General features: G+C 45.1%; 1 long non-coding RNA gene and 1 other non-coding gene across 3 annotated transcripts in view; one reads left to right on the top strand and one right to left on the bottom strand.

Moving 5' to 3' along the window:
* Nucleotides 1–23,193, bottom strand: part of LOC138422533 (uncharacterized) — a 320,815-nt gene that overhangs the window by 190,668 nt on the left and 106,954 nt on the right. The window contains exon 2 of one of the 2 annotated variants that reach the window (XR_011249908.1): nt 239–400. This is a non-coding gene — a long non-coding RNA (uncharacterized lncRNA). Of the gene's footprint in view, nt 1–238; nt 401–23,193 lie in introns of those variants that run through there. The other variant, XR_011249909.1, reaches the window with a different exon arrangement.
* Nucleotides 4,990–5,061, top strand: TRNAC-GCA (transfer RNA cysteine (anticodon GCA)). The gene has a single exon. It is a non-coding gene; the product is annotated as a tRNA-Cys (tRNA).

Raw genomic sequence — 23,193 nt, 5'->3', positions numbered from 1 at the left:
GCTGGTGCTGTTGACTGGAGAAACAAGAGTTATCCCATGCCCTCGCTCCCTCCCACTATAGACGCTGAGAAGCTGTGCATGTGTGTTATCAGCCTCCCTTGCAGCTACAGGACTAGTGTTTTTATTCAAAAGCATAAATAAAAAGTCTGCTGGGGGAGGATTTTAGAAACTGGATAGTTTAGTAAAAAGATATGACTGTACCTAGTGAAGCCTTTCCCGGGGCATCCTTTCTTCTTACCTTTCCTGAAATGCAGGAAGTGACCGTGAAGCCCAGTGCAGGTCCCAAGAGAACTGGCTTACTGAATCAATGCCAACAGCAACTCACTAACAGACTTCTCATGATGGGGGTGATTCAAGCCGCTGTCATCAGGGTTTCTGTGACTTGCAGTCAGCTGCATTCCTACAAATACAAAGTCATATAAACACGAACACAAGAGAGAGAAGTCCCTCCCCTCATTGAGTCCAGCCCCCTGGAACCTCAAACTCAAACAGCCCAGAGGCATTTGAAAGGACAACCAGAGTGTGGGAAAATGCTAGCCTCTGCTCTACTGACTGCCAGAAAAATAGGCAGAAAGACACCCTAAAGATGTTTTAAGCCAAGAGGAACAAGACAAAGGTGGGATGACTCACCTATCTGCCTTGTGCACCCTCTTTGTCGACCTCACTTGTGTTATCATGGAGACATTAGTGAAGTGGTTTTTAATGACCTCGGCTGATCCCAGACTTGCTACAGTGGAATTAGAAGGAGAATCGTGAATCTGCTTAAACAAATCATTGAATGGATAGTGTCGACTAGCCAAGGGAAACAGGTATTTTGGGAAACAGGAAATCATGCCTTCAAGATCTTCTCCAGTAGCCGACACAGTGGTAGAGTAGAGGTTGACTTTTTTTAACTTTTTTTTTTTAAATGAAGATCACTTTTTTAAAAGTCTTTATTTGATTTTATTACAATATTGCTTCTGTTTTATGCTTTGGTTTTTTTGGCCGAGAGATATGTGGGATCCTAGCTCTCTGACCAGGGACTGAACCCACACACCCTGCATTGGAAGGTGAAGTCTTAACCACTGGACTGCCAGGGAAGTCCCAGCAGACACTGATTTTTTTTTTCAAGGGCCTTGCAAGACCCCAAGAGCTTCAGCAGAATTTTCTAAACAATTTCCTTGGAGTCAACTAGCTCAGTTGTAATAGGAGGTCCACAAATATTTGGGCACCTCAACCTCATTCACGTTGCTTGTTAAACCCTGTCCAGTTTCTCCCCAGAGCTAAAGGGCATGTCTGTTTCAGATAAATCTCTTTATATACATCTTAAAGAGAAAAATGCATTCTGCCTTTACTGTCTTTAATTATTCTCTCACGCATGCATGGTGGATTGAGTGATTAATCGACTGATTCCATTCAAATTTATTGAGCACCTACTATAAGCCAGATTCTGCATGGAATGGAATTTCAAGAATGACAAGTGACAAGTTCCTGCACCAGGAAGGAGTCAATATTCTGGATTCCATCCATTTTCTACATGAAACCTTCCTCAAAACTCATCTGGGGAAACTTCCTCCCAATCTTCTCATTCCATGATTTATCACTTGGTGGAGATTTTTATTGCTTTTGCTCCAAGAGAGCCTGGCTGCAGTTGTTCAAACAGTTTTGCTAAGTCACTCTGCAAATGCATTTCTTAAAATATCTTGGCATGGATACAAAATTCACTGGAGAATTCCACATGACTTCATTCTGGTTTTTTGTTTTTTTGTTTTTTTTTTCTGGAGAGCAGGGGTGTGTGGAGTGTGGTGTATCACAAAACCTTTAGAGTAGCTTCAGAAGATGGGGGACACATTGCCTTGCTTAGAACACATGACCACACTACCACCCTGTGGTGATGCTGCACCTGAAGCCATGCCATGAAGATGGCCAAGTCACCCCAACTCTAGATTTTTGGTGAAACCCATGTATTGGAATGAGATCCTTCATGGATGAATCTTAAAGGACCAAAGAGCCCATGTAAGATCTCAGGGATCCAATAAAATTTCCAGTCGGTATTTTCCAAAGAGATCTCTGACTGCCATATTTATGGTGAATAATAACTCTTCACACTTGTAAAGTGCTCTTCCTATTCCTGACCCAGGACAGGCATTACTATTACCTCTAATTCACAGCTGAGAAAACTGAGGTTTAAAGAAGGTATGGAACTGACCAGGTATAGAGTTACCCATGTAGGGAAACCAGGATTCCAAGCCACATTTCCTAAAGCTTACACATATGTTCTACTCTTTAGGAAGGTTATCATTCTAGTTGTGGGTGCCATATAAAGTTGGAAATCAGCTACCTGGGTGAACGTTATATCAGAGCACACTGGTCTCGAGGCAACTTAATAGAATAAAGAAACAAGTAAGTGGCAGGTCACCATCGCTGTGAACGCACAGACCCACGTTAGTTGAGTACATATAGGATAAGGTGGCCCCATCTTAGGTCAGCTTGGATTCCCCAGAGGCAGAGCCTGAGGCAAGGGTTCAGATACAAGAGATTTATCAAGCATGCTCTCTGGAGAAATCTGTACCTGTGTTGCAGAAGCAAGATAGGGAAGTGGAGTAAGCCAAGCAAGCATACGGTTTCAGATGAAGTCTAGCTTCAGTAGGATCCCAGGGGGCTCTGAAGTGTCAGCTGCACTGCAGAGGTGTTTTACCTTGAGACAAGGAGGCTGCATGCACATTCCCCACGACGACAAGCCGGTCACTGGCTATGGGGACATATTAACTCTGGAAGGGAACATAAACTCTCAGGCACCTTCAAACAAGATGCCCAAAAGCAATTCTCTGAAGAACTGGAAATGTGAAGGAAGGCAAAGTCTTAACGACTGAACCTCCAGGGAAGTCCCCTTGTTTCAGTTTTAAGCAGGAGGGTTGAGAAAGGAACTTATTGATAAAATGACATCTGGGCCAAGAAGGAAGTGAGCAAAAAACCCCATCCAGACAGAGTGAATCACATGTGCAAAGGCCCTGTGGTGGATACGTGTAGGTGCATCTGAAGAAACTTGCGGATGCTACTGTGGCAGGAGGCTGGTGAACACTGGGATGCTTCTGGACCCTACCAGATCCCCTGGGGTCCCTTTTGCCAGTTGAGTGTGTCTGTCTGTCCGCCAGTTGCTGTGTACATTGCTATTAGCAGTTCATACTTCCAGTTCTCCTTCTGGAAGAAGGAGACCCATGCAGGGGACCCAGGTTCAATCGAACCTGGTCAGGGAACTAGATCAGCCATGCTGCAACGAAGATGGAAGATCCTGAGTGCCACAACTAAGACCTGGCACAGCCAAATAAAGGTTAATTCACTCGGTATGAGTCAAATTATACAACATAAAAGTATGTCTGAGCACATGAAAGACACTTTTAGAAAATCCAGCAACACGCAAGCAGTGGCTAAACTGAGGGGCAGCAGCATTCATGATTATTAGGCTCTTCTCAGAACTTTTCTGCATGGTCCAGTTTCCCACTGGGACCATGTATAAGCATCAGAGAAATTCTTTGTTTCATCTTATTTTTTAAAAGTAAGAGTCGAAATATGATAGACCTTCAGAGGATCAATCAGTTCAATGATCACTGCCACAACAGTGAAGACATCATACGAAATGCCTACTATATATGTCAAATGGTGGGGTGATACCAAGAAAGATGCAGTCTTATCTTATACTGTGTTCAGGCATGATACCTGGCTTGTATTGCGTGCTCATTATGGGTCTGAGTATAAAAAGAAGAGAGGAGGGCAGGAAGGAGAAAGAGCTGGAGAGAGGGAAAGAGGGAGGAAGAGAAGGATGGAGGGAGGAAATATATCAACCACACACAAGAGACTTCAGCTCTGGGGCCTTTGGGCTTCTCTGCACAAGGGGATAGTCACATCAGAACCACTCTTAACATCTCCTAATACACACAATACACTCATGAGACAGACTTCATCCACCCCAATTTAAAGATGTGAACACTGAGGCAACGAGAGAGGCTGAATCACCCTCCAAAGTCACACACTTTGGGCAAAGACAAATTTCACCCAACTCTCTATCTACTTTTATTTTCAATGACCCTGGCCACCACTCCCTCTGAAAGGGCATTTGGGTCTGAAAGGGAGCCCTGGAAAGAGGGGAGACGCTTAGGCTGACGTGCAGGCACCCCGGGCCTGAGGCTACTCTGGATCTGGTTCTCTGTGCTGTGATGCTGAGCAGACAGCCTTTGTATCTCTGGACCCCCGGGAGTGAAATCTTCCATGTTCAAGAGGCCGTAGTTCACTCAAGGTCAGAGTAATTGTGCATGATTGATGGTTGATCTCTTTGTGAAAGCCCTACACAAAAGCTCCAAACCGACTTAGTCGTAATTTCATACTCCTCCCAGTCCATTTAGAAGAGCAGGGTTTTATTTCCTCTCTGCACAGCTAAGAAATCAGAATCTTCAGCTCTGGAAAAGAGCTTTTAAACCCATGACTCACGGACTGTGGTTTCCCGGGGCCAGTACCAGACATCACAGATGTGTCTGGCCCCTTTAGGTGAAAATGAAAAGAGATATTATAATAGAAAGAGGGAGTGTTTGTTGGGCGTTTGTCATGCACCGAGCAGGAGCATCAACCTGTGACCACTGGAGGAAAGAACTCCCTCAGCCCTCAAATACTATACGAGATGAGTATCTCCATTTTATAGACAAGGAGACTGAGGCACAGAGAGGGGGCAAAGTTCAGGATACAGAGCTCGTAGTGGGCAGCCAGGGTTTGAACCAGTCAGGTTCCAGAGCTACATCATCAGGAAGCTCCCCCATCCAACTGCCTGTTTTAGAATAAGCTCCAAATCCTCTCTGCTCCTCAGTAAAAGCAACCTGCTCTTAACCTGGTTAATAACAGTGCAAAATACTTCCTTTGCAAGCAATGACACCCCCCACCCCCACCCCGCCAAGACACCACCAGAGTGGTTACGCCCACACTGCTCCACAGGTGTGGGTAATGCTCACTTCCCTGGCGGTTTCCCTGGTGGCTCAGATGGTAAAGCGTCTGCCTGCAATGCAGGAGACCCAGGATCGATCCCTGGGTTGGGAAGATCCCCTGGAGAAGGAAAAGGCAACCCACTCCAGTACTCTTGCCTGGAAAATTCCATGGACTGAGGAACCTGGTAGGCTACAGTCCATGGGGTCACAAAGAGTTGGACACGACTGAGCGACTTCACTTCACTTCAATGCTCACTTACTTCCCACTTTTCCAAGCGCATCATACATTTCACCCCTCCCTGCCTTTGCCTGGTTGTGCCTTCCGCCTGGCATGCGTGTGTTGCTCTGCCATGCCTACTCACCAAGTCCTGCTCGCCCTTCATGACGCAGGTTGAACACGGCATCCTCAAAATACTGGATAAATGTATTTATCCAAAATACTGGATATGAAAATACTGGAATGAAAACCCCACATTCAAAGTTACTACTCATTGACATCTGGCGTTCCAGATGCAGCCCTCGAAGGGGTTTTGTTCAAACATGTGGTGCTTTCAAAATGTTGAATTAGTTGCCCATGATTTCAAAGTGGGTTTCCCTGAAGGCTCAGTAGTAAAGAATCCACCTGCCAATGCAGGAGACACACGTTCAATCCCTGGGTCAGGAAGGTCCCTTGAAGAAGGAAATGGCAACCCACTCCACTATTCTTGCCTGGGAAATCCCAAGGACAGAGGAGCCTGGAGGGCTACAAAAGAGTTGGATGCAACTTAGCAACTTAACAACAACATTTAAGTAGGGGATTTCACTTTTTAAAAATGTGACATTTGGGGACTTCCCTGGTGGTCCAGCAGTTAAGAATCCGCCTGCCAATGCAGGAGATATAGGTTCCATCCCTGGCCCAGGAAGATCCCACATCCCAAGGGGCAACTAAGCCTGAGCGCCGCAACCACTGGGCCCACTCTCTAGAGCGCATGTTCTGCAACAAGAGAAGCCGCTGCAATGAGAAGCTCGCGCGCCATAGCTATAAAGTGGCCCCCAATCACTGCTACTAGAGAAAGACTGTATACAGCAACAAAGACCCAGTGCAGCCAAAAATAAACAAACAATAAATAAATTTTAAAAACAAAACAAAAACTTTACATGTGACTTTCTGGGAATACTTGAAAAGCCAGAATATCTAAAAGCAGTGACCTAAAATCCTGCATGGCAACGGTGAGAACAGCTGGGCAGTGTCTGTCCCCTTTGGAAGGGACATGGGCTCAACAGACCACCAGAGTCTCCTCCACCCTCCAGCTGTACCCACCTTGCTCATGGACCAACTGGCTGGCCCCAGTAAGTTGAGAGTTTCAAGCCCTGCATTAAAAGATATTCTGCAAAGTTGAGGTTTGGGAGCAGAGGAAGCGCAGCCTTGGAGCTGTGTTCTGAATTGTCCTTTCCTTTCTGAAGCCTGCTTGTCTGCCCGCCTGCCTTGCCCACCACAGGATATACCATATCACCAAACAGACCATCAGTTCCAGAAATGCATTGCAAGGGAAGGTCATATTCCCTTCACACATTTACTTCGCAAATATTTGTACAGGCCCCACTAGGAGCAAGGAATTTTGTCTTATGGGCATGCATTTCGAGGAAACTGCCAAAAGGCAGTCACTTCTGATCCTTTAACTCTTTAGCTCTTCCCCCATAGCCTCTGCACTGTGACTTCTCCATGCGGCATCCAAGCTCCCACCACTGCTCCTGTAAATGGGCCTTTAAAGACTCCTCTGTGCAGCTCTGGCTGCTCCTTGCAGCTCCCTGACCCCGCCTTTCAGATGCTTCTGGGTCTCAGCTAACACATCCCTCACTTTCCTGTGTGTAGTCACAGCTGGAAGTCCAGCCACAGGGCCTGCGCTTCCCAGCCAGGCCTCATTACAGCGTCCTCAGGCTGAGCAGAAGGTGTGGATCTCATGCCCCACACTCAGCCTGGCAACTTTTATGGGGGCTCAGCTTTAACTGGAGAGTTTAAAGAGCTGAGGGTTTTATGTGAGACGGCTGGCATGCCAATCCCCACAGGTAGCCACAGCCAAAAGTCTGCAGGAGGAGAACAGCGGGTTCTCCAGGCAGATGTGGCGCCTGGGAGACGGAGGCAGGAGGAGGAAGTGCCGCCCAGCCGTCTCCCAATCGTTGAACCCAGGTCTGTTGCCTTCACAAGGGAGCGACAGAGGATTCCTCCGGCCGAGGCGAGCCTGTCCATGCCACCACAAACAGCCCACCCAGCCGAATCCCTGGAGCCCTGGTGTGACGGCCCCACTCCCTTGCCTGTGTGCGCTCACAGGTGGACCAAAGCTGTTCATGATCATGGAATAATAGAAATTATTTCTCACCGGGAACATGGCATTTCTTCCAATAGGGTCGTAATACGTCTTTCTGCCCCGTGACTCTAGTAATTTAGACTTAGGTCTAATGACCCAGGCCAGACCCAAACTGTTATTTTTTCTTTTTTTTTTTTTAATTTACTTTAGTTGGAGTATAAAATGTTAGTTTCTCTTGTACAGCCATGTGAATCAGCTATACGTATACGTACATCCTCTTGAGCCTCCATCCCACCCTCCCCTGCCCCAGCCCTCTCGGTCGTCACACAGCACTGAGCTGAGCTAATGCAATACAGAGGCTTCCCACTAGCTGGCTAGTTTGTGCACGCTAGCATATATATGTATATACTCTCTCAAGCTGTCCCACCCTCCCCTTTTCCCCCTTTCCACTTGTGTGCACAAGTTCATTCTCTACATCTGTGTCTCTATCCCTGCCCGCACATAGGTGCATTGCTACCATTTTTTCCGGTTTCATATATATGCATTAACAGATGACATTTGTTGTTCTTTCTTAAAGTTATTATAAAATATTGGCTGTATTCCCTGTGCTGTGCAATATACCCTTGTAGCTTATTTATTTTATACCTAGTAGTTTGTACCTTTTGTTTGTTTCGTAAATAAGTTTATTTGTACCATTTTTTAGATCCCACATACAAGCAATATCATATGATATTTTCATACTGTTCATGGGGTTCTCAAGGCAAGAGTACTGAAGTGGCTTGCCATTCCCTTCTCCAGTGGACCACATTCTTTCAGACCTCTCCACCATGACCCGCCCGTCTTGGGTTGCCCCGCAGGCATGGCTTGGTTTAATTGAGTTAGACAAGGCTGTGGTCCTAGTGTGATTAGATTGACTAGTTTTCTGTGAGTATGGTTTCAGTGTGTCTGCCCTCTGATGCCCTCTTGCAACACCTACCATCTTACTTGGGTTTCTTTTACCTTGGGTGTGGGGTATCTCTTCACGGCTGCTCCAGCAAGGCACAGCCACTGCTCCTTACATTGGACGAGGGGTATCTCCTTATGAGAAATGCTGGACTGGAAGAAACACAAGCCGGAATCAAGATTGCCGGGAGAAATATCAATAACCTCAGATATGCAGATGACACCACCCTTATGGTAGAAAGTGAAGAGGAACTAAAAAGCCTCTTGATGAAAGTGAAAGAAGAGAGCGAAAAAGTTGGCTTCAAGCTCAACATTCAGAAAACTAAGATCATGGCATCCAGTCCTATCACTTCATGGGAAATAGATGGGGAAACAGTAGAAACAGTGTCAGAATTTATTTTGGGGGGCTCCAAATTCACTGCAGATGGTGACTGCAGCCATGAAATTAAAAGATGCTTACTCCTTGGAAGGGAAGTTATGACCAACCTAGATAGCATATTCAAAAGCAGAGACATTACTTTGCCGACTTAAGTCCGTCTAGTCAAGGCTATGGTTTTTCCTGTGGCCATGTATGGATGTGAGCGTTGGACTGTGAAGAAGGCTGAGTGGCGAAGAATTGATGCTTTTGAACTGTGGTGTTGGAGAAGACTCTTGAGAGTCCCTTGGACTGCAAGGAGATCCAACCAGTCCATTCTGAAGGAGATCAGCCCTGGGATTTCTTTGGAAGGAATGATGCTGAAGCTGAAGCTCCAGTACTTTGGCCACCTCATGCGAATAGTTGACTCATTGGAAAAGTCTCGGATGCTGGGAGGGATAGGGGGCAGGCGGAGAAGAGGACCACCGAGGATGAGATGGCTGGATGGCATCACGGACTTGATGGACATGAGTCTGAGTGAACTCTGGGAGATGGTGATGGACAGGGAGGCCTGGCGTGCTGCGATTCATGGGGTCGCAAAGAGTCAGACACGACTGAGCAACCGAACTGAACTGAACTGAACTGATATGATATTTGTCTTTGTCTGACTTCCTTCACTCAGTATGACAATCTCTATACCCACCCATGTTGCTTCAAATGACATTATTTCATTCTATCTCACGGATGAGTAATACTCCACTGTACATATATATGTGCCACAGTTCGTACCTCTTAATACCGTTCTCCTACCTTACTCCTCCTACCAACCCTCTCCCCACTGGTAACCAGTTCTCTGTTCTCTACATCTGTTCCTGTTTTGTTATAGTCATCGTTTGTTCATTTTTCAGATTCTGCATAGAAGGAACAATGTACATAACTGTATTCCTCTGTCTGGCTTCTTTCACTAAGCATAATACCTTCCAGGTCCATCCAGGTTGCTGCAGATGGCAAAATTTCATTCTTTTTCATGGCTGGGTAATAGTCCAGTGTGTTTGGGTTTTAATCATGATCTATATCCAAGAGAATGTGGGTTTATTTGGGGAAGGGGTGGGGCCAATGGAAGGAACCACCTAATTCTCACCTTTTATCTCAGGCCCCGACCACAGCCTCCATGAGACATTGGGGAGATAATTCACGGAGGAGGTAAGACAGAAAGACAATTGTGATTAAGACTTTGCCTTCCAATGCAGGGGGTGTGGGTTCAATCCTCGGTCAGGGAGCTAAGATCTCACGTTCTTCACAGCCAAAAAACAAAACATAAAACAGAGCATCTTGTAACAAATTCAATAAAGACTTTTTAAACGGTCTGCATTAAAGAAAAATAAAAAGAGGGCCTTTGGGAGTTTCTAAGGCTCCCCCATTTCCCCCTCAGTTGTGACATTATGAACACTCGAACAAGTTAAACATATGGGAGCTTCAAATTCCTACCTGCCTTTTCCCTTCCCTCCTGACTTTCCCAGGGAAGTGGGCAAATCGAAAGATGGCCAGGTGGGAGATCTGGGTCCCTGGGGCTGCCCTTCCATGACTGTGTCACCCAAGAAATACATTTTCTATCTCTGGGCCTCAGTTTACCCATCTGTAAAGTGGAAGTGAATGGACCAAGTAAAATGACAACTTGATTTTCCTCTCAGGGTTTTTTTTTTTTTTTTCCTCTCTCAATGGCCACTTCTGTGCCATTGGTTGAGACTGCCTGACACATTCTGTCAAGAAGTAAATTAGCAAATTCCTACCCACTGCTTCCCCTCAGGCAGCACAAAACCTGGCATGCATTCAGAATTCTACTTGGCTGCTGTTTATAACACATATCCAATAGGTCTTCTCTGCAGGGTCCAGTTTTGGCTTCTTTGAGGGGTGGAGGGATAAATGAAAGTCACTGCAAAGCAGATCAGGTGAGGAATCCGTCTAGATTATCACACGTAATATTTCCTCAATCTTGGTTTTTTTCACCTATTCTTAATTCAACAGCAATTGTTTTCAGCAACTCAAACCCAGTCAGATTTTCTCAAAGCATTCAGTTTCATCTCTCTGGATGCAATTCTTCCTCTGCACACTCATTTTTCATTGGCTTCTATGAACTGTTATTAAATCATATAATTACAAGAACAAGGAAGAATAGACCCCGATTTCATGGGGTCTGAAGCTTATGCAATTTGACAGCCCTTTTGAAGGAAGAGACAACTCAATTACAAATATAGAATTAGACACAAATACCATACTTATTCAGAATGAGAAGAAAAATCACAAGTTCCCACTTTTTAAAAACATGGAAAACCTATGAAAGTGGAAGTTGCTCAGTCATGTCGAACTCTTTGTGACCCATGGAGGCTACAGTCCATGGAATTCTCCAGGCCAGAATAGTGGACTGGTAGCCCTTCCCTTCTCCAGGGGATCTTCCCAACCCAGGGATCAAACCCACGTCTCCCACATTACAGGCGGATTCTTTGCCAGCTGAGCCACAAGAAAGTCTGTAAGTATCACAAAGTCCAGAGAAAGAGATCATAATATTTATTGTTAATGAGTTACCTTTTGCATGGCTACAACATTTTTACCCTAAACTTCTAACGACAAATTCTTAATCATTTCTTTATGAGACAATCATTTTGTAATAATGTCTTTTCTTGAAAAACTAGAATTCAGTATTTTCTTTAGCAGGGTTAATTGTTTTGTTTATGTTTGAAACACACAAAAAATTGAAATTCTTCACTGTTTGTAGCACTGCTACAGGTTGTGTCCTGGAACCACAGAAACTGATCAATTCTATTTTACATGATTTCCACCAAACAGAGGAGAGGGTATAGGGTGAGTATACCTGTTAAAGCTATTATGCTGTTGTTCCTTAGTCGCTAAGGCCTGCCCAGCTCTTTTGCGACCCCATGGACTGTGGCCCACCATCCTCCTCTGTCCATGGGATTTCTCAGACAAGAATACTGGAGTGGGTTGTCATTTACTTCTCCAGGGGATCTTCCCAACCCAGGAACTGAACCCAAGTCTCCTGCACTAGGAGGCAGATTCTTTACCACTGAGCCAGCAAGGAAGCCACTGTTAAAGCATTCAAGCATATTCTGGATAGGAAAGAACTACTGTTTTGACTAGTTATGATTCTAGCTGTGTCCTCTGCTCACAGTTTTACTCATTTGATGACTGAGAAAATTTCTCATAGACAAGCTCCTGACTCTATTTCAAACCTTGTTTCTCCTTCCCAAACTTCTGGTGTCGGGCACCATAGCACATATTCATATTGAAATAGGTTGTCTGATCCTGCACTCACTCGTAGGTCACACCATCAGTGAGGAGTCATAACAGGTGGTAGGAGCATTTTTGGAAGCCATTTCTACATTGGAATGGCTAGATAAGCTTTCACATACAAATGACTTCAAACCGCACAAGTATAGCCCATAGAATCCAGTCTAAATATATCCCTACATCAACTTTCCATTAGTAGTCACTTCAGTGACCTCTGACATTTGGGAGAGTGGAAAAAGACAGTAGTTGTAACCAACAACAATTAAAATATTTTACCTTGAAAAACGTTTAAAAACATGAAACAAATCTGATAAAGGACTGTTGTCTAAAATATATACAAAGAATCTTCAAGGTCAACAATAAGGAAATGAACAACTCGGTTAAAAAATGAGCCAGAGGCCTTAATAGACACCACATCAAAGAAGATATGCAAATGGAAAATAAGCATATAAAAAGATGTTCAACATTATATGTCATTGCTGCTGCTGCTGCTGCTGCTAAGTCGTTGCAGTAGTGTTCGACTCTGTGTGACCCCATAGATGCCAGCCCATCAGGCTACCCCGTCCCTGGGATTCTCCAGGCAAGAACACTGGTGTGGGTTGCCATTTCCTTCTCCAATGCACGAAAGTAAGAAGTGGAAGTGAAGTCACTCTGTCGTGTCTGACTCTTTACGACCCCATGGACTGCAGGCTTCCAGGCCCCTCTGTCCATGGGATTTTCCAGGCAAGAGTACTGGAGTGGGGTGCAAATGAAAGTTACAATAAGATACCGCTACACACCTATGAGAATGCCCAAAATCCAAAACACTAATAACACCCAAAGTTAGTGAGGATGTGAAGAAATAGCAATTATCATTTGTTGCTGGTAGGAACATAAAATGGTACAATCACTGTGGAAGAGCACTGAGAGTTTCTCACAAAATACCCTTCCTATACAATCCAGTGATCATGCATCTTGATATTTACTCAAATGAGTTGAAAATTTGTGTCCATACAAAAGCCTGCATGGAGATATTTATGGCAGCTTTATTCACAATTGTCAAAACTTGGAAGCCACCAAGATGTCCTTCAGTAAGTGAATGGATAAATAAACTGTCGTCCATACAGATAATAGATTATTAGTCACAGGTAATAAGAAATCAGTTACTGAGCCATGAAAACAAGATGGAGGAAACTTAAATGCATGTTACTAAGTGAAATGGCAAGCCACTCCAGTGTTCTTGCCTGGAGAATCCCAGGGACAGGGGAGCCTGGTGGGCTGCCATCTCTGGGGTCGCACAGAGTCGGACACAACTGAAGCAACTTAGCAGCAGCAGCAGCAAGTGAAAGAAACCAATCTGACAAGATTGCATGCTAGATTATGCCAACTACATAACATTCTGGAAAAGACAAAACTATGGAGACAGTAAAAAGATCAAGGGGTTATCAGAGGTTATGGGGGAGGGAGGAATGGATGGGCAGGACACAGAGGATTTGTAGGGCAATGAAACTGTTCTATATGATAATACAATGATGGATACATGTTATTATACACGTTTGCATAGGGAATGGAAAAGGTCAGCTATTTGTTGAATCAATGAACCAGAGGATGATAAAGAGAGTTTCTACCATTCAACATTTGTTGAATGTTGCTACATTTGCTACCATGTGTTGAACTTTGCTGCATATCAGCCAGTGCTGCTTGCTTTATGTTACATCTTTTAAACCTTCACAGCAGCCCTGTGGCATATATGTGTGTGTGCTAAGTCACTTTGGTTGTGTCCTAATCTTTGTGACACCGTGGACTATAGCTGGCCAGGCTCCCCTGTCCATGGGAGTCTCCAGGCAAGAACACTGGAGTGGGCTGCCATGCTCTTCTCCAGGGGATCTTCCTGACCCAGGGATCGAAACTGTGTCTCTTGGGTCTCCTTGCATTGGCAGGCAGGTTCTTTACCACTAGCGCCACCTGAGAAGCCTTCACAGCAGCTGAATAGTTCAGTTCAGTCACTCAGTAGTGTCTGACCCTTTGCAACCCCATGAATCACAGCACACCAGGCCTCCCTGTCCATCACCAACTCCCGGATTTCACTCAGACTCATGTTCATCGAGTCAGTGATGCCATCCAGCCATCTCATCCTCTGTCGTCCCCTCCTCCTCCTGCCCCCAATCCCTCCCAGCATCAGAGTCTTTTCCAATGAGTCAACTCTTCACATCAGGTGGCCAAAGTACTGGAGTTTCAGCTTCAGCATCATTCCCTCCAAAGAAATCCCAGGGCTGATCTCCTTCAGAAAGGACTGGTTGGATCTCCATACAGTCCAAGAGACTCTCAAGAGTCTTCTCCAACACCACAGTTCAAAAGCATCAATTCTTTGGTGCTCAGCTTTCTTCACAGTCCAACTCTCACATCCATACATGACCACTGGAAAAACTATAGCCTTGACTAGACGGACCTTTGTTGGCAAAGTAATGTCTCTGCTTTTAAATATGCTGTCTAGGTGGGTCATAACTTTTCTTCCAAGCAGCTCTATTAGTACTATAATTTTAGACAGGAAGAAACTGAGGCTCTGAAGAGTACAATGAGTTACCACCAGGCCTACTTACAAGTAGTCAGTGAAGTTTGGGATTCAGACAACGGTGTACCAGGCTCCACTGAATCATGCTGCCTTAATCCAGGACTTCGGGTGATGTACTATCCTGCCTGTCTTTATTATCATTTGCATAATGGTTTAGTAGTACTTGCCTTGAAGTCTTCCCTGAGGTTGTGCACATAAAAGTTAAAAATGAGATCACAGAACAGAGACCATCTTCTAATTGTGAAACGCTACATGTATTTGTCAGGATCCAATCAGAAAACAAACTGTAAAGGTCTTTCAAACAGAGGGGGTTTAATAGAGGGAGCTGACAACCAAAATGATGGAAGAGCTGAGACACCAACAGGAAGTGAGGAAGCAACCCAGAAGCTGGCGAGAGCAAGGAGCAGCTACCTCCCTTGACCTGGAGGGATAACAACAGAAGCTAGCTTTGCCCAGAACCAGAAACTGGGGCGTCCTGTAAGCGCTAGAGCCCTAGTGGGGGCTGAAGCTGGGGCATCCTGTAGGCGCTAGAGCCCTAGTGGGGGCTGAAGCTGGGGCATCCTGTAGGCGCTAGAGCCCTAGTGGGGGCTGAAGCTGGGGCATCCTTTAGGCGCTAGAGCCCTAGTGGGGGCTGCCCATGGAGCTGAAACAAGAGAGGAAGGAGCTGTCCAGGCAGAGACTGAGCCAAGGAGAAGCAACAGCAGCTACAGGTGATGCTTCCGGAAGCAGAGAGTGGGTAGAAATACCCTGGCTTCTCCCCTCTGTCAGTCTCTAGTTTTCTAGCATTTTCCCATCAGCCTGTCCTTTCTGAGAGGCTGGGAACCAGACTTCCCTATGATGCAGAGAATGGCACAGAAGGGAAAGAATAAGGAGTAGGTTTGAGGGCAAGATTGCTATTAAATGGGCCTCCCAAGTGGCGCTGGTGGCAAACAACGTGCCCGCCAATGAGAGAGACGTAAGAGATGTGGGTTCAGTCTCTGGGTTGGGAAGAGCCCCTGAAGGAGGGCATGACAACCCTCTCCAGTATTCTTGCCTAGAGAATCTCCATGGACAGAGGAGCCCGGTGGGCTACGGTCCATAGCATCGCAAAGAGTCAGACAAAACTGAAGCGACATAGCACACACACACCCACTGCTATTAAACACACCATCATATATGCAAGATACTGGTATTATAGGAGAGAACTGCAGGGTGCCAATTAACGAGCGGAGGAGGGATCAGACACAGGATTCCAAAACATCATGCAAAGTTTTCTTCTCCTGGAACAAACACTGTGAGAATACAGTGAAAAATATTCAACCAGGAGATCCCACATTTCTGGATAAAAGCTTGACTACACAATACCGATGGGGTGGAGGAGCAGAGAAAGAAAAGGGAGGTGGATGGTTAAATGCCTGAAACCAAGCTGCAAAAGGATAACACTCCAAGGGCAGGGTTTATTTTCATCTTAAAGAGAAGCCTCGGGACTGATGGAAGTGACCTGCCCTCCTCTGAAGGGGCCTCTGGTGAGGAGATGTGATGAACTCAGCCCCGGAGACTAGGAATGACACCGTCCTTCTTGTTCCTACGATCCATCAGAAACTGACAGCCTCCCCGTCCAGCAGTCAGCCTGGGCAGAGGCAGCTCTGGCTTTTCCTGCTTAAGGGTGGGGATGGGAGGGAGAGAGCAGCTCCAGCCTGAAGCCACTATTCCCACTTCACTCTTCATCGGTGCTCTGCCCTGGATCCAATCTTGAGAGGCTAACGACGTTCCAGTGAAGCATTCTGAGCACCATTGCTCCACCAAGCCTGGTGTCGGCAAATAGCTCCTGAGTCCAGGGCTGTCGGTCTCCATCTGCCTTGGAAGCTGCCAGCACCCTATGCTGTAGCCTCATAAACCACATTCAGCTCTCTGGGGTACGTGTCCTCTCTCCCCTGGGGCTGGAACACCCTACAGCTTCTCTTCAGGTTAGCACTGACTCAGCTGTCAGTAAATATCACTTCCTCATGTAAGTCCTCTATGTATGAGTGAGGTCGCTTCAGTTGTATCCGACTCCCTTCCACTGTATGGACCACAGCCCACCAGGCTCCTCTGTCCATGGGATTCTCTAGGCAAGAATACTGGAGTGGGTTGCCATGCCCTCTTCCAGGGGATCTTCCCGTGGGTCAGACCTGTGTCTCTTGAGTCTCCGGCACTGGCAGGCAGAGGTTCTTTACCACTAGCGCTTACTTACCTGGTAAGACCCAAAACTGAACTTCTAAAGTGGTTTCACAGTACCTTGTACTTCTCCTTACTGGTACACTCTACTTTCATTACTCATGGAATGACCTAGACCTGAGGTCAGCAGCTACAACCAGTGGGCCAATGCAATCCATTGTCAGTTTGTGTGAATAAAGTTTTATGGGCACACAGCCATGTCCATTCATTTACACATTGTCTCTGGCAGCTTTAACACTACAACGGCTGACCTGAGTAGTTGCAACAGAGACCTTATGTCTGGGGATCTTTATAAATGTATATTAAAGTTAAAATCTTTACTCCTCTTTGCATCTTTCTGTTGACTTCAGGATAGCATCTAAACTCAGAGAACAACAGCAACAAAAAAATGTTATTAGTCTGAAATCTAAAACGGATAAGCAGGTGATGTGTACTGGACACTCCAGGATCAGTATAAGCATGAAGCACCTAGCACAGTACTCAACACGATGCAGTCATGTGACAACGTCAGTTTCCTACATTTCAACATCCTATGCCTATTGCATCTGCAGCTTTCAAAGTGAGCAGACATCAGATCTGCTCATTATGTAGTTCTAAGGAGTTCTGCATCACCACTGGCCTGACTATAGTTGTGCACTTTACATAAAAACAAATCAAGACCACACTTAAGTTAAAGACTGTGCAGTGAACAATTAGGGCATTGTTTACTCATCCACCTAAATGCTCATTTATCCAACAAACATTTACATAGCATCGATGTGAAATTAGGCAGTGGGCAAGATATAAGATATAAGAACTGCAGGGAAGGAATGGAGACTCAGATGTAGAGAATGGACACAGTAGAGGAGGGGTGAGTGGGACAAATGGGGAAAGCAGCATCAACATATTACGCTATCATATGTAAAATGGATAGATGGTGAGAAGTTGCTGTAAAACACAGGGAGCCCTGTCTGGTGCTCTGTGATGACCTAGAGGGATGGGATACGGGGATGGGAGGGAAGCTCAATAGGGAGGGGATATGGGTATAATGATGGCTGATTCAGGCTTCCCAGGTAGTGCTAGTGGTAAAGAATCCACCTGTCAATACAGGCGTTCGATCCCTGATCTGGGAAGATCCCCTGGAGGAGGGCATGGCAACCCACTCCAGTATTCTTGTCTGGGAAATTCCACAGACAGAGGAACCTGGCGGGCTATGATTCATAAGGTTGCTGAGTCTGACACGACTGAGGTGCTTAGCTTGCACGTATGGCTGATTTGCGTTGTACAGCAAAAACCAACACAACATTGTAAAAATTATTTTAAAAAATAAAAATGGATAAATAGAACAGACAACAACAACAACAACAACAACAAAGAATGGAAAGAAAAGATCAAACTGTTCTCAGGCTTACTCCTGAGGTTATTTTAAATGGAGCAGGGGGTATCGTTTGACAAGATAGAGCGTGGACAAAGGAACAGTGTAAAACAGCATCCCCACCAAAGGATGCTGACAGCACCAATTTCTCCAGTCGAATGTGAAGTTGCGAACTCTTCAGGCATCCCCAGGGCTGGACCGTCCAGAGCTCTTCTCACCAAGTGAGCTTCAGAGTCGCCTGCTGGGCGCCCGCCTCCAGCCACGTCCAAGGACGGAACCCAGCCGGGGGCCTCAAACAGGCAGAAATATTTATGCCACATCCAGAAGACCAAGCCTCAGAGACGGAGCTGATGCCGCTTGAAAGGAGTCAGGGTGGAATCTCCGGAGATTAAGAAAATGACAGTGACCAAGATGCAAAAGGGGAGAAGGGTGAGAAGAAGCAGAGATTAAAGCAGCTGGGCCGTTTGTTATTTTGATTTGTGCCTTTTTCTGTTTCAAAGGGAATTAAGGGAGATGAATTAAGGCTTCATTAGATCCCGACAGCTTCAGGAATATTAATCCGTCTTCCATTTACAATAAGACTTACCGGTCTCTGCAAGGTCGGGGTGAAGGAAAGAGAAAGCTGTTGATGTGTTCCCGTCCCACGGCCCTGTGCCCCCCGCCTCTCGCCTCTGGTCACTTTCCCTTTCATGCCTTTGTTTGACACATAGGAAAGAATCATGAGGTGTTGAGTATCGTTAACTTCCAAACACCTACGAAATCAGTAGGCAAGTGCAAACACTGCGGACCCCAACCGTCTCTGCCAATGATCCGCCCTAAAGTCCTCCCCTCCGGAGATGAAAAGAAAAGAGCTTGGCAGGCGGACAGTCTCAGGGAGAGAGCAGTGAATGAGCAGGAGGGGGACACGCAGGATAAATGAAGATATGATTGGCTTCTTACCTCGGTCCGCTCACACATGGTTCTGAGCATTTAATAAACGGGTTGACACTCCGAGTTCCCCTCATTAGGGGAACGTGGAGACCTGGATTACCGTAAATCAGAAGGCCCGGTTATCAAAGCTTGTGATCTTTAACTGTGTCAGGGCGCCCTCCTGTCTGCTCATGGAGGCAACAACCCACAAGCTGCAAAGAATTAGCCGCCAGGCCATGATTTAAGACACACACCCCCCCGTGGAGGAGGTGGGCTGGGCCCGGCAGGGGCAGTTTGCCCAGGTAGCCCACTCAAGCCCTGCTGTCTCCGGGATGCGTGGCACCTGTGCAGAGGACGGGGAAGGGTGAGGAATGAATGACCCTACGATGGACCAGGTAACAGACCTCTGTGCTGGGTGAGATCAGGAGCCAGCACTGGAAACCTTTCAATCCTTTGGTTTTCCAGCCTACATTCACATCAGAATCTAGAGACGCAGACACAGGGAACAGACGTGTGCACATGGGGGGTGGGGGTGCGTTGGAGACTGGGATTGGCCTACGTGCACTGCCATGTGTGAACCAGACAACTAGTGGGAACATGCTCTAGCGCAGGGAGCTCAGCTCAGTTCTCTGTGAGGACCTAGATGGATGCGACGTGGGAGGGGACACGCCATATGCACAGCCACACATATGGCTGATTCGGGCTTCCCTGGTGACTGAGACAGTCAAGAATCTGCCTGCAATGCAGAAGAGCCAGGTTCAATCCCTGGGTCGGGAATATTCTCCGGAGAAGGGAATGGCTACCCACTCCAATATTTTTGCCTGGAGAATCCCATGGACAGAGGAGCCGGGCAGGCTACAGTCCATAGGGCTGTAAAGAGTAGGACACGACTGAGCAGCTAATCCTTACTATAGCTGATTCACTTCATTGTACAGCAGAAACTAATACAACGGTGTAAAGCAACTGTACCCCAATTTAAAAAAAAAATCCAATGCAAAACTGCTGGGTAATTTGTAATAAAGACATACCTATCCCCAGACTTAAAAATTGCATCCAATTAACATGTACACACTGCTATATTTAAAATGGATAACCAACAAGGTCCTATTGTATAGCACATGGAACTCTGCTCAATGTTATGTGGCAGCCTAGATGAGAAGGGAGATTGGGGGAGAATGGATACATGTACATGTGTGGCTCAGTTCCTTTACTGTCCACCTGAAACTATCACAACATTGTTAATTAGCTATATTCCAATGCAAAATAAAAAGGTTTAAAAATTTTTTAAAATTGCATCCAAGAGAACTCAATGCACAGATCCATAAAAAGATTTGCAAGCAAATGTTCACAGCTGCTTCATAATTATCCCAAACTGGAACCAACCCAATTATTCTTCAGGGGGAGAATGGATTAAACTACTGTGGTGCACCCATATAGGGGAATAGTATTCAGCAAAGAAAAAAAAAAAAACTCCTGATACAGTAAACAACATGAATTGCACAGATCTAGTGTTGAGTGAAAGACACCAAACACAAGAAAGTACACACTGCTTTTACGTGAAGTTCAAACACAGGCAAAACTAGTCTACGGCAGTATTATAAAAGAGAACAGCAGCAGGATAGAAAGACATGATTAGAGGCATACGGGAAATTTCTGGGGAGATGGAAAAATTGTGTGTCTTAATCGTGATGATGGTTACATGAGGAGATACATTCGTAACAACTTATCATTCAGTTTAGTTAATTGTTGCATATTTTAGGAAGGGAGGTCCAAGAAGGAGGGGACATATGTTTCAGCTCAGCTCAGTTCAGTCGCTCAGCCGCTCAGTCGTGTCTGACTCTTTGAAACCCCATGGACTGTGTAGCACGCCAGGCTTCCCTGTCCATCACCAACTCCTGCAGCCTACTCAAACTCAAGTCCATCAAATTGGTATTGCCATCCAACCATTTCCTCCTCCGTTGTCCCTCTCTCCTCCTGCCTCAGTCTTTCCCAGCATCAGGGTCTTTTCATTTTTTTTTTTTTAATTTTAGTTTTTTATTTTTTAAATTTTAAAATCTTTAATTCTTACATGCATTCCCAAACATGAACCCCCCTCCCACCTCCCTCCCCATAACAACTTTCTGGGTCATCCCCATGCACCAGCCCCAAGCATGCTGCATCCTGCGTCAGACATAGACTGGCGATTCAATTCACATGATAGTATACATGTTAGAATGTCATTCTCCCAAATCATCCCACCCTCTCCCTCTCCCTCTGAGTCCAAAAGTCCGTTATACACATCTGTGTCTCTTTCCCTGTCTTGCATACAGGGTCGTCATTGCCATCTTCCTAAATTCCATATATATGTGTTAGTATACTGTATTGGTGTTTTTCTTTCTGGCTTACTTCACTCTGTATAATCGGCTCCAGTTTCATCCATCTCATCAGAACTGATTCAAATGAATTCTTTTTAACGGCTGAGTAATACTCCATTGTGTATATGTACCACAGCTTTCTTATCCATTCATCTGCTGATGGACATCTAGGTTGTTTCCATGTCCTGGCTATTATAAACAGTGCTGCAATGAACATTGGGGTACATGTGTCTCTTTCAATTCTGGTTTCCTCGGTGTGTATGCCCAGCAGTGGGATTGCTGGGTCATAAGGTAGTTCTATTTGCAATTTTTTAAGGAATCTCCACACCGTTCTCCATAGTGGCTGTACTAGTTTGCATTCCCACCAACAGTGTAGGAGGGTTCCCTTTTCTCCACACCCTCTCCAGCATTTATTGCTTGCAGATTTTTGGATCGCAGCCATTCTGACTGGTGTGAAGTGGTACCTCATTGTGGTTTTGATTTGCATTTCTCTAATAATGAGTGATGTTGAGCATCTTTTCATGTGTTTGTTAGCCATCCGTATGTCTTCTTTGGAGAAATGTCTATTTAGTTCTTTGGCCCATTTTTTGATTGGGTCGTTTATTTTTCTGGAATTGAGCTGCAGAAGTTGCTTGTATATTTTTGAGATTAGTTGTTTGTCAGTTGCTTCATTTGCTATTATTTTCTCCCATTCAGAAGGCTGTCTTTTCACCTTGCTTATAGTTTCCTTTGTTGTGCAGAAGCTTTTAATTTTAATTAGATCCCATTTGTTTATTTTTGCTTTTATTTCCAGAATTCTGGGAGGTGGATCATAGAGGATCCTGCTGTGATTTATGTCTGAGAGTGTTCTGCCTATGTTCTCCTCTAGGAGTTTTATAGTTTCTGATCTTACATTTAGATCTTTAATCCATTTTGAGTTTATTTTTGTGTGCGGTGTTAGAAAGTGATCTAGTTTCATTCTTTTACAAGTGGTTGACCAGTTTTCCCAGCACCACTTGTTAAAGAGATTGTCTTTACTCCATTGTATATTCTTGCCTCCTTTGTCAAAGATAAGGTGTCCATATGTGTGTGGATTTATCTCTGGGCTTTCTATTTTGTTCCATTGATCTATATGTCTGTCTTTGTGCCAGTACCATACTGTCTTGATGACTGTGGCTTTGTAGTAGAGCCTGAAGTCAGGCAAGTTGATTCCTCCAGTTCCATTCTTCTTTCTCAAGATTGCTTTGGCTATTCGAGGTTTTTTGTATTTCCATACAAATCTTGAAATTATTTGTTCTAGTTCTGTGAAAAATGTGGCTGGTAGCTTGATAGGGATTGCATTGAATTTGTAAATTGCTTTGGGTAGTATACTCATTTTCACTATATTGATTCTTCCAATCCATGAACATGGTATATTTCTCCATCTATTAGTGTCCTCTTTGATTTCTTTCATCAGTGTTTTATAGTTTTCTATATACAGGTCTTTAGTTTCTTTAGGTAGATATATTCCTAAGTATTTTATTCTTTTCGTTGCAATGGTGAATGGAATTGTTTCCTTAATTTCTTTTTCTACTTTCTCATTATTCGTGTATAGGACTCTTTGCATCAGGTGGCCAAAGTACTGGAGTTTCAGCTTTAGCATCATTCCTTCCAAAGAACACCCAGGACTGATCTCCTTTAGAACGGACTGTTTGGATCTCCTTGCAGTCCAAGGAACTCTCAAGTGTCTTCTCCAACACCACAGTTCAAAGCATCAATGATATGCTGGGGCAGCCTTGAAAACATTGCAGGGGGCAGGCACTCCAGGCGAAGCATGTGCAAAGGTCCTGAAATCCACTTTATTTATTTGTTTTTGTAGTATGTTATTGTGATATAATTTGGTGGAGGGGGGTATAGTTTATACATATGTATACCTATGGCTGATTCATGTTGATACATGGTGGAAACCAACACAAAACCATAAAACAATTATCCTCCAACTAAATTTTAAAAAATAGTTGCATATTTTAGTATGTC

Source organism: Ovis canadensis, chromosome 17, assembly GCF_042477335.2.
Source record: "Ovis canadensis isolate MfBH-ARS-UI-01 breed Bighorn chromosome 17, ARS-UI_OviCan_v2, whole genome shotgun sequence".
NCBI classification, from domain to species: domain Eukaryota; kingdom Metazoa; phylum Chordata; class Mammalia; order Artiodactyla; family Bovidae; genus Ovis; species Ovis canadensis.
This window is presented reverse-complemented; position numbering and strand designations above follow the sequence as displayed.